Below are 12,665 nucleotides of genomic sequence, written 5' to 3'. Positions count from 1 at the left end.
AAATGGAATGAGGAAAAAAAACAGAGGGTCAGTGTCGGGGAGGTAGAGAGAGATAGAGAGAAAGAAAGGAGCAATAGTGAGAGAATGTTAGGGAGAGAGAGGAAGAAGGAGCGTGCAGAAGAGACACTATTATTAGAGCATGGGACTGGGGTGGAGGCATACATGGACAGAGGGACAGAATGCTACTGTGGATGATGGAGCACCCGCGTTTTGTTGGTGGGATAGCGCTTTCCTGACAGAAATCTGTATTTAGACCCCACTTCTAGGATTGCAAGTTCCTGACAGAAATCTTGTGATACTGTCAGTTCCAGCTATGTTATTGGTTGCTGATGGTGTGGCATGAGTAAATTAATGAAGCTAACCCACCAACAAAATGCGGGAGCTCCAGGACCTGCAGCAGCATCCACTGCACCACCGATGGGACATTAAGTCAGGGGCTTCAACATCCAGAAGGGGTAAGCAGCCGAATAGCGGGATGCCGCTATTCAGCTGACCTTACTACTCCATTTAACACATTGTGACTGCACCGCTGTGTTATGAGACACTCCATTATAAACTCATAGGGCCAGATGCACTAAGCTTCAAAAGTAATAAAATGGAGAGATAAACAACCAACCAATCAGCTCCTGCCTGACATTTTTTCAAACACAGTCTGTGACATGCCAGTGGATTGGCTGGCTTTTTATCACTTTCCATTTAATCACTTTTGAAGCTTAGTGCATCTGGCCCAAAGACTTGTTTATATGAAGATTGACTTGTCATTGCCCATAAATCCATTTTCATAGAAAGGATTACATCCCATACTATTCTCAATTTCCCCATCAAGAATCAACTGCGGTATCTGAGGGGAACATAGATCTCAGCTATAGAGACCTTTGGTTATAGGGGCCCCTAAAATACACCCTGATACTCTATTGGGCTCCCCTAGTAATACTGTGTGGATCAACCTGTGGACCTGTTGGATGTGAGGCATATCAAAGTAAAAAATATACTCCACCAGTCAGAATCAATAAAAGACTGATTTAACTTAATTGTATGTTAGCATCTATCAATTCAACATCCATTAGGCATGCACATACTGTAACTGACACACATATAGTACAGTGCATATACTAAATACTCACACTACTGCACACCGAATCACACACTGAACTAGCTGTACAAATCAGGACATCATTTTAGTCGTTTTCTATATACTCTATGTAAGGGAAATCGTGTGTAACTGTCTTATGGAGATTTTCACAAAGCGTCTTTCTCAGCCCATCAAAAATAAACATGTTAAGTTAATATAATGTTTATTCAAGTACATTTTGTATGCAATAAAGCTTTGTAACCAGTGACACATTCAGATGCATAACTGTAACGAGAAGGAATGTAAGTATATTCCCAATGCATTCACTAGCAGTCACATACAACAAACTCAGATGTATTTATTTATGTCATTTGCTACAGAAAGTCATGTAGCTTTGCAGTAAAACTGCTTGCAATTCAATATAAAAATGAATTTGCTTAATGCTACATATATTTACTTTGAAACGATGCTGATCTATAAAATAGATAACTTACTTTGATGTGAAAATAAGATGCCAGCAAGTTTAAAATCTTCATCTGTTGGGAGACTGCATGAAGGAAACATGTATTTTTTAATGTAAGTAAAACTTATTGATTTGTCAGTAAATTTGCCCTTTTTTAACAGTCCTGAATTTAGATGAAGACTGAGAAGATTGTAATTCACACTACTTCATAATTTGTGGTTTGTGTTAAGTTTACTATTGAAGTAACACTACAATTGATAAACTGATGTGTCACTTCCTGTAACTTGTACAATACTACTTTTTGGTAGAAGTAGTATGGGGGGGCATTAATCATAAAGGTGCTAAACTAGATATCAAAGAGAGACTGTGCTTACATTTCAGTCCTGATCTGGTCTGTTGTCCTCATACTATTGTGTGGCGACCACAATTCATCAAGCTTAAAAAATACAAAACATTTTTGAGCTTGACAGTGGGAACCTACGCAATCTTCAGATGGCTTTTGTTCCTGGGCCCCCGCTGCTTTTTTATGGGGATTCGGCAGTGCTAAGCATATATGCACCATATGTGTAGGGGTGGCGACAGCTCTCATGGGGCCTGGTCATAGTGGAGTGCTTCCTAGGGGCGTGCCTACATTATATTTGGTGGAGTAAAGCAGGGAAAGGTTCAATCACCTCCCCACCACACATAGGAGAAAGGAAGACTCTTCCTGCCTGCACTCTGCATGCAATGAAGGGGCTGCAGGAACCCAGGCCCCTCCAACAGGTAAAGAGTACCAGCCCCTCCTTTTGGCGTTACTGTGAATGTGTAAAATTTACATTGTGATTCCTTGTTGGTTGTATAATATATGTTTCATGTATAATATCAATGTTAAAACTAAAAAATACATTTGTCTTATATCTGCATATTAGCGAGTACATAGGTAACTTGTGGAGGATGAGATGACTATGTAAAGATGCTGAGTTAAGGTATTGCTGAAGGACTGAATTGTAATTATCTTCAAGATGGGCCGCAATTTGTCCATCTACCTTTTGCAAATATTGCTGCCCTAAATATAAAAATCAGATTTTCTAAAACCCGCAAATGCCATAATCATTGTCCATAAAATGCCTGCACAAGCCCTCAGATCCTGCAGGCAATACAGAATTACCTTAAGACTTCCCCATATCTCTGAAAAACCCCATATGGCTCTCAAACCATCACATGTGCTCCACATAGCCATAATGAATGGGATGCAGTCATCATCCCCGGGTTATGCTGCCGACATTCAGTATACTGACTACGGTATCCCGAGTGCCTTCATAAGACAGGAACCCCAAAAGGATCAGGATTCTGACGCTGGCACTGGTGTAGTATTTAGGATTAGGCTGCAGGGAAGGGAAGGTTAGGATTAGGCTGAAGGTGGGAAGGATTAAGGTTAGGTGCTTAGGTTTAGGTGGCAGGGTACAGGGGTTAGAATTAGGTACTAGTGGTGACGGTAATGAACATGCTGATTAGGGTAAGGCTGTTGGGATGGAGGAGCACAAGGGGAGGGTAAGTATACTTACCTGACCCCTTAGGGATTCCTTCAGGATGCCGACACCCGACCACTGGCCATCTGAGGGGAATGGAAACTAGGGACTCAAGGGTAATTATGCCACTGTATAAAGCATTGGTGAGACCTCACCTCGAGTACGGAGTGCAGTTCTGGGCCCCACACTATAAAAAGGACATCATAGAATTAGAAAAAATCCAAAGTCGAGCAACAAAGCTTATTAGGGGAATGGAGAATTTAAGCTACGGAGAGAGATTAAGCAATTTGGGACTATTTATATTGGAAAAGAGACATTTAAGGGGGGACATGCTCAACATGTACAAGTATATCAAGGGCCAATATAAGGAACTGTCACACACCCTCTTTTTTACTAGAAAGGACATGAGGGCATGAGTATAGATTAGAAGAAAAAAGATTTCATTCAGCTAGTAGAAAGAATTTCTTTACGGTCAGAACAGTCAAACTCTGGAACTCTCTTCCCAGAGAGGTGGTAACGGCTGGCTCATTAAATGCGTCCAAGGCAAAGTTGGACAAACATTTACTGGATAAAAACATCCATGGGTACAAATAAGAAATATAATCTGTCTGTAAAATATCAGAACCTACCAAATCAGTAATGGATATCTATACCAGGTTGAACTAGATGGACGCAAGTCTTTATTCAGCCTTACCTACTATGCAACTATGTAACTATGTATGTATCTCTAATTAATCACTAGCGCTGTTTCACAATTAATTACCACTAATTAGCACCACTCTTGCAGTTCACTCCATTCTCGAATGCTGATACTGTACTCCAGCTTCCTTCTCTTGTATGCATGTACAATCACATGATGCAGAAGTGGCTGCTGAAATCACAAAGCCCTAACTTTCATCTATAGACTCAGGATAACTATATATGGCTTTGCCATCAATGGTCGATGGTTTTAAACTGGTAATAAACCATTGATGATTAATCAATTACTTGATAGTCTGTACATGCACAGACTGAGGTTGCTTATATGGAGAACATGGCCAGCATTAGTTATTGGGACTCCCCATCAGTGGCCCCCTATTGATGTAAAACTATGACAGATCTTCAGTGGTTGCTAATCATCAGTTTTCGATGGCCAACCTTACTGCAGTCTCAGCTGTGATTTATTCCATGCTCTCAGAATGGAGCTAGAGACCTAAAAGGAAATGTGAGATGCTGATGACAGCTCTCAGGGCCACTGGAAGTCCCTGGTCTATCTGCTTACCATGAATGGTGGTAAATAAACACTTTTGTGGTCTGTGACTTCATAACAGCTAATATAGTTATGTTCATTTATGTATTTTTTTAAGGTCTATGTACTATACTTGCTGGAATCATTAGGGGGGTATTTAATCTCCCGCCTCTATTCCCTACAGGGGAAATAGCGGTGGGGCCCTATTCAATGCTGTCTTCCCCGACAGCATTGAACAGGGATCTCGGCAGAAAGGGCCCGACTTTAGAAGCAGTACGAGAATGGCCGTGGATTGTAGAGCTCCTGGCTGCAGCTTGACAATTCACGGCCGTATCTTGAGGCCACACCCCCTTTTCAGCATCACGCAGGCGGGACATTGAATCGCGCCTGCTGATTTCACGTCGAGCCGGCCGAGAACGGGACAGGCTAGCCCGACAGTCAAGACTCACAGATGGTGGTCTCTAAGGAAGCATCAATCAGTATTACAGCATATAAGGATGATGAAAGTGGGTGTCCTTGTACATATAAATGCAAGGATGTACACAAGAGAAGAGCTTTGTATTGGCATTAGCAGAAAGTCAGAGAGCGGCAAGGGCCGATATACACAGCTTTGGGTGCTTCTGAGTCCACCTCTGAATCAGGCTCTGAATATACACCTCCAAGTTTTGACAATTATTTTTTGTTTAACTTATAGTATTTATTGTAAATTTATTAGATGAAGTTAGTGATTATGGATTTAAACAGTTCAATAATTACTTTCTACTTCTAGCTACAGATCTGAAACTTTTAATTTACATATGTTTTCTGGTTTTCATATCTAGTAATTACCTTTATGTAACCAACATTTAAAGCTTGGTTTTGCTTATTCTTAGAAACATCACTGGTAGCAAATTCCTATAACTACTGTTCACACACAACTATTTTGGAAAGTGTTTACTGAAATATAATTACACAGTAGTTAATATTTAATTTATCAACACAATTGTAGTTAGTATAATATATTATAGTTAAGCACTGTCTGATCTAGAAATTATAATTTTCTAATTAACAGTATATTTTGGAAATATTTCAACAGTGTAAATAACAAGGAGTTACATCCTGTGAAATGTTATTTTTATATGTTTATGTGCTATTTTAGATGTACATATTTATCATACTAAGTCTGATAATTAAATATAACATTATTTGTTGTTATTTTTTTTTATTTTTTTTTAAAAGAAATCCAGCTGGGAACTGAACATGTTTCTACACCTAAAACATGTTTGTCTACAGCAAACCTCTTGGGAAGCAACAGATAATTGTATTTCTTGCATTGTGTTTAGGAAAGAAACAAAACAATTAAAATAATAATAATTATGTGTTCATTTAAAAAGTAAACACTAGGCCACACAAGATATATAAACATCACTAACTGTAAATGGCATAAATCAACAAATATAAAAGAGAAACGGAAAAACTTAAATCAACAGGTACAAAGTATGAACATACTTTATAATCATATGCTGCCCATACACTTATGAGATATTGCATACAATCATTCAATTTTGACTACATCTGTTTGATAAATCGAATGATTGTATGCATAATTTAGGGACCATTCGACATGATGGTCGGGCCAGCCGTCAAATGTCACGTTGATAGAAAGTATGTGCTGCACATAATACCTATCGCATTTCAGGAGGGATCCCATGTGGTTTTTAACTACATGTGATTGCTTGAATGCAATATGCGGTGGGGGGCGGAGGGAATGCTTTTCGTGGGGGTGGGTTTGGAGAGAAAGACCACTGCTAGAGGGACCGCTGCCACTGTCCGTCTGTGTAGTTTAGAACTATAAAGGAGTGCTAGCGGGCAGCGGGGGTCAGTAGTAGTGGAATTGTTTAAAACATTGGGCAGCCCTCCGATTCAGAGGGCTGCCCAGCATTTTACTTTTTTTTTTCAAATTCTGCCACCGTGTTGACCCCCGTCACCTACTAGCGCTACTTCATAGCGCTATGCTACTCCGCCACCCTTTGCCTGCCCACTTCTAGCAGCCGCATCGGGTGCTGAAAGAAGGCACTTTTTGCAAAATAAGATAAGATCGGATTCAATGGACACGCACTTTGATGTTGCATCGAATCCGATTGCATAAGTGTATGGGTAGCAATACAGGTCACAAATACAGTAAAATTTACTTTGCACACATCTACACACACACAAACACAGACAGTGAACTGATATAATGCTGTGTTCCATTCTATTTCCCATAATACTTCTTAAGTACGTTAATAAAGCCTTTATTGTTCCTGTTATAAAAGTTGCCACCATTCCCATTAGAAAGACTCTGTTTATTCATCAAACATTTACTGACAGTGACTGCTGGGAGCAGCTTCCCATTTCTACTCCATTACACGTTTGTGGCATAAAGTACATTAATTATAGATATATTACAATATTCAACTCATTGAGGAAAAATTAGATGATCAAGGCTCATTTTCGTTGACAATAAGCAAGTTAATGAAAATACTAATTACCTGATGATAAAGTGGAGCCTTCAGGATGGAATGCTTAGCATCTGTAGAATGGCCTGCTTTACTCTGCCTACAAAATGAATGGCAGAGATGCTATTTTCAAATAAGCCAATGCAGAGGTTATCAAGTGCCCTTTAATTGCATTTTTGGAAATCATGTGCGGAATGAATCAGTCTCTAATCATTCTTCTATCTGCAAAAGGGAAAGAAAAAGAAAATAACACAAATAGTTGAACAAACATTGATTGGGTGTGTATTGCAAGAATGTGTCACAGCAGCTTACTATTTTACCAGTGGAAAGATGAGTTACCCCATCCAATTGTTTTCTATTTAATAATGAATACTATTGCTTGCAATGTCCAGATTAAAATGAGAATGTAAAATAACTGCAGGAGTTGAAATAAGTGGATGGTTACTTTTTCTTGTTGTTCCGAGAGATAACAGTGCTAAAGAAATAGAATGCGCTATCAGTTTAAAGCAAATGTCTTAATGCTCCAACCACCGATAATGTAATGCCAATCTGAAATGAGATTTTGCAACCTTTGTCTGTGAAAAGAAATGGGACATGTTAACGGTGTTTACTAATAAATATTCATTAGCAGTATATTCGTTCAAGGATTGAACAGTTTTAGCAAAGGATATTAACCAGTGGTGGATCCAGGGGGGGGGGGGGGGGGGGGTTTGCTGCGGCACAGTTAAAAATTCAAATAAGGGAGCCACACCAACTGCCAGTGAGTCAGATTGGATTAATATCTGGTGTGGCTCCTCTGTTTGAATTTTGAACTGTGCTAAGGACACCCCCCCCCCCCCCTTTGTTAATATATATTTTAGCAAGCATGCCTAAGGTAAATTTCAAATGAAAGAATGTATTGTTATGGAAATTGGCAAAAATAGACAATTACATTCTCTGGCACAAAAGGTTCCTTGCATATTATTTTAATTGTTTATAATACTCAAATTCACATATCACTGATCATCTTGTAGCCATGTGGAAAGAGTATGGAGTCAGTTCTCAAACTCCTTTACTCCAACATCAGCATTTTCTGTGTCTAGTCTTAGAACTTCACGGTGGAATTTTAATAACTTTGATTGCTCATTTACATAACCAGCTTCTTTTCATATAAAATAATAAGATTCAGCACAAAATGCAAAATGCACACCTCTGAACTGTGTAATTATTATTGATGTACTCTATTGATTTGTAACATAACTTTCATCTGGGAAAGTGGAGTTATTTCCTTTCTCTACAAATCAGACTCTTTGGCATTCCCTTGGGTATATCACTTCATTTCTACCAGTCGTTTGACTCCTGAGAGCAACCTCATATCATCATGCAACATAAATGCTGCACTTTAATGCGGAGGATACAAGGAGAGTCTGGAAACATAGTAGGCTTTATAGAAAAGGGTAAAAAAATGCCCAAAATGAAAATGAACCTAAGTCAATACTATAAAAACAGATTATATTGTATGTTATAAATACTGTGAAAACATAAATAAGCCAATTGGGGTTAATCATTTTTGTACAAAAACATAACATTAATGAACACTGCGGTAACATATTTACTATATATTATTTTAAGAAATGTAAATATATTTTAATATTTTACTTTCAATGATAATAAAGTTGACAAAAAAACCTATTTAGATAAATATAAACTTTTCTGTACAGGAAGTAGTGCCCTACTGTATGAGTAAGCAGGTTTTAGCTCCTATATATATATATATATATATATATATATATATATATATATATATATATATATATATATATATAGAAGACTTGGATGATCCGGCACTCCGGAAAAATTAGGGCGATCCCAGGGTGCCTTCCAAAACGATAGTATAGACTGAGTTTACCCCCTCCTGGTGTAGATACAGCGAGGTGAAGGAAATAGGCGGCACTCTCTGGCTTTTAAATCAAAAAGTTTTTTAGTGCATCAAAGAGTTGAGTACATGACTGACAACGTTTCAAGACTTGCGTCTTTTTTTCAAGTCAGATTACAGTGACAGTAAATTTTAAACAGATGACAAATTTCTTACCTGTGTGTGTGACTTATATGAGTGCGGCTAGCTCGTGTGCATCAGGTCTGTGCTGCGGACACCCCGGACTTCCGGGCACCGCCGTCATTCCGGCACACCCACTGGGGGAGTGGTGAACCTACGTCACAGTGTACGTATTCCAGACCTGTGTGATAGAAGTGAGAAAACAATACGTGATACTGCAACAAAATAACGCTGATGTGACAAAACTGAACTGGTGCAAATTGCCCATGGGACTATATACCGCTGTGAAATGAAAAATCATAATAAATATTGGTGTTGACGTGCTCTAGTGTTATAGAGAAAAGTTAGAAGTGAAAATTAAAAAATTAAAAACAGATAGACCAGGGCAGTGACATGCTGTAAATAGATTCATAAATCCCTTGCACCACAGTGCTCAATTCTAAGAAGGGCTGTCACTTATCCTGAATAAACATCGTTACTACGATCCGTCAAAACATATTACATAACTGATAACGTGAATTCTGTACCATGATTGACATAGATCTGATTCGATATAACATTTATTTGATTAATATTAGTATGGCTTCATGGTACAGAATTCACGTTATCAGTTATGTAATATGTTTTGACGGATCGTAGTAACGATGTTTATTCAGGATAAGTGACAGCCCTTCTTAGAATTGAGCACTGTGGTGCAAGGGATTTATGAATCTATTTACAGCATGTCACTGCCCTGGTCTATCTGTTTTTAATTTTTTAATTTTCACTTCTAACTTTTCTCTATAACACTAGAGCACGTCAACACCAATATTTATTATGATTTTTCATTTCACAGCGGTATATAGTCCCATGGGCAATTTGCACCAGTTCAGTTTTGTCACATCAGCGTTATTTTGTTGCAGTATCACGTATTGTTTTCTCACTTCTATCACACAGGTCTGGAATACGTACACTGTGACGTAGGTTCACCACTCCCCCAGTGGGTGTGCCGGAATGACGGCGGTGCCCGGAAGTCCGGGGTGTCCGCAGCACAGACCTGATGCACACGAGCTAGCCGCACTCATATAAGTCACACACACAGGTAAGAAATTTGTCATCTGTTTAAAATTTACTGTCACTGTAATCTGACTTGAAAAAAAGACGCAAGTCTTGAAACGTTGTCAGTCATGTACTCAACTCTTTGATGCACTAAAAAACTTTTTGATTTAAAAGCCAGAGAGTGCCGCCTATTTCCTTCACCTCGCTGTATCTACACCAGGAGGGGGTAAACTCAGTCTATATATATATATATATATATATATATATATATGTATAGCTGCTTTTAATTTGACTTTTACATCAGATGTGCGTATCGATTTCTCCTGTGTATGTTTTCATTCTGAATAATTTAGAGGCACAATTTTTATTCCATTATGGTCAATAGCTAGAACAAATTTTGAGGATAATCAATTGTGCCTTGCCTGACAATTACTAGTGTTGATATCCCCTGAAGTGAAGAAGCAGGAAAGCTTGGGGATAGAATGACACAACATTTAATCACAACCATCAACAGTGGTTTTGTGTTGGGAATCTAAATTTATACCTAAAGCTAATGTCTATAAGAGACTCTAATAATCACTTTTAGCTTTCAATCATAATCTATTGGAAACAAGGCTATATTCATCAAAGTCATCATAGTGTAATCTTTTTGGTCTACACTGTGTTTGACAGCACAGTCTACGTTAATCGCTGTCTTGCACATTAACCTTGACATGCAAAGATAGGAAGAAAGCCAAGCAAGAGACCTAGGGAAGCATATTAGATATATGGGATAATATGCCCTTCTGTAAGGCACCTAGCAGATGCTTAATCATAGATTAAGATGTGATAGTTCATACAGTATGAAACAATGAAGTGAGCACTTTAAAACTCAATCATTGTAAATGATGGTTCAATAATTGTAAGTGATCAGAACTGCCAATTAATAGGGATATTGCTTACCAGAGTGTACACAAACTGTCTATCATTTTCACCTGTGTGCTAGTATTTATTTGTGTCTTGTGGTATATTTGTGTACAGACTGTCACAGTCCTATCCACAGTCTGACCGCACCTGAGTGTGGATATAGATTAGAGATCATGTCACAATACTGAGATTTATGAACATATTTAATTGTTTTTTGCGAACATTAATGATTTGTGTTTGATCAGCATAGGCATCCTTCTTTTTAAGATCACCACATTTCTGAAGGGAAGCGGTCATCTATTAGAATGAACTTAGGTCTACAGTTATTAGGTCGACCCCACTAGGTCGACTGGCAGGAAGGTCGACCTGACTTAAGGTCGACATGGGCCAAGGTCGACATGACTTTAGGTCGAATTTGCATAAAGGTCGACAAGAGGAAGGTCGACTGGTCATAAGGTCGACATGGGTTTTTCACTGTTTTTTGAGCCGACATGTGCCGACAGGCGGTATTTCATGCCCTACCATCCACTAGGGCGTGGTGGGAGAATAAAATAGTGTGCCGAGCGCAGCGAGGCACCGTGCCTGAAGCATAGCGAGCGAAGCGAGCAATGCGAGGGTCCGATTCTCATTGCCAACTGTGTCCATGTCGACTGTGAAAAACCCATGTCGACCTTATGACCAGTCGACCTTCCTCATGTCGACCTTTATGCAAATTCGACCTTAAGTCATGTCGACCTTGGCCCATGTCGACCTTAAGTCAGGTCGACCTTCCTGCCAGTCGACCTAGTGGGGTCGACCTAATGACTGTAGACCTAAGTTCATTCTGACAGATGTACCGATTCCTTTCTGAATGGTCCAAGAAAATATATAGAGTGTTTTATCATATACTGTAGATTGAAAATCAGGAACGTAACTAGAACTTTGTGGGCCCCATAGCAACATTTATAAGGGGCCTCGCAACTAACAACTACACTACAGCAGTATGGCTAGTGTTACCTATGATTTTAACACTAGCCCACAAAGCAACTTACTGCAGACTTTTTTATAACCGTAACACTGTATTAAAACATACATCGCTCTCATACATACATACTTCTCCACTCTCATACAATCACCAATCTCATACATACACCGCCATTCTCATACATACATACATAAATACATACATACACTTATCTCATACATACATAGCCGCTCTCATACAAATATATATACACCACCACTCTCATACTGTACATACACCAATCTTATACATACAGTACATACACCATTCTAATACATACTCCTCCACTCCCATACATGCACTGATCTCATACAAACACCGCCAATCTCATACATACACCAATCTCATACATACACCGCCACTCTCATACATACATAAATACATGGCCACTCTGGTATGTACATAAACCACTCCCATACATAGATGCACCGCTCTCATACATACTCCGCCTCCCTCATACATACACCGCCACTCTCATACATACATATGTGCTCTCATACATACACCAATCTCATAAATACATACACTGCCATCTCATACATACATACATACATACATACATACATACATACATACATACATACATAGGGGCAGTATGAATGGTGTAATGGTTAACTGTGCAGAGTTTTGTATATTACATAGAAACATAAACATAGAATTTGACGGCAGATAAGAACCATTTGGCCCATCTAGTCTGCCCCTTTTTTATTCTCCCTGTACTTGTGTGGGTTTCCTCCGGGTACTCCAGTTTCCTCCCACAATCGCAAAAAAACTAGGTTGGTAGGCTAATAAGCTCACAACAAATTAACCTAAGATTGTTGTGTGTGCGTGTACATGTGGTAGGGAATATAGATCGTAAGCTCCACTGGGGCAGGGACTGATGTGAATGTTCAAATATTCTTTGTAAAGTGTTGCAGAATATGTGTGCGCTATGT

General features: G+C 38.9%; 2 long non-coding RNA genes across 7 annotated transcripts in view; one reads left to right on the top strand and one right to left on the bottom strand.

The window, feature by feature from the left end:
- Positions 1-12,665, bottom strand: part of LOC146057509 (uncharacterized) — a 74,002-nt gene that overhangs the window by 2,971 nt on the left and 58,366 nt on the right. For both annotated transcript variants that reach the window (XR_014469737.1, XR_014469738.1), the window contains 3 exons: positions 6,782-6,970; positions 3,080-3,230; positions 1,567-1,619 (listed from right to left, as the gene is read on the bottom strand). This is a non-coding gene — a long non-coding RNA (uncharacterized LOC146057509). The remainder of the gene's footprint in view (positions 1-1,566; positions 1,620-3,079; positions 3,231-6,781; positions 6,971-12,665) is intronic.
- The window catches only part of LOC146057508 (uncharacterized), a 292,284-nt gene that overhangs the window by 233,473 nt on the left and 46,146 nt on the right, over positions 1-12,665 (top strand). The window lies entirely within an intron of this gene.

Source organism: Crinia signifera, chromosome 2, assembly GCF_055691185.1.
Source record: "Crinia signifera chromosome 2, ASM5569118v1, whole genome shotgun sequence".
Lineage (NCBI taxonomy): Eukaryota > Metazoa > Chordata > Amphibia > Anura > Myobatrachidae > Crinia > Crinia signifera.
Note: the sequence above shows the minus strand (reverse complement) of the source record. Positions and strands in the feature narration are given on the sequence as shown.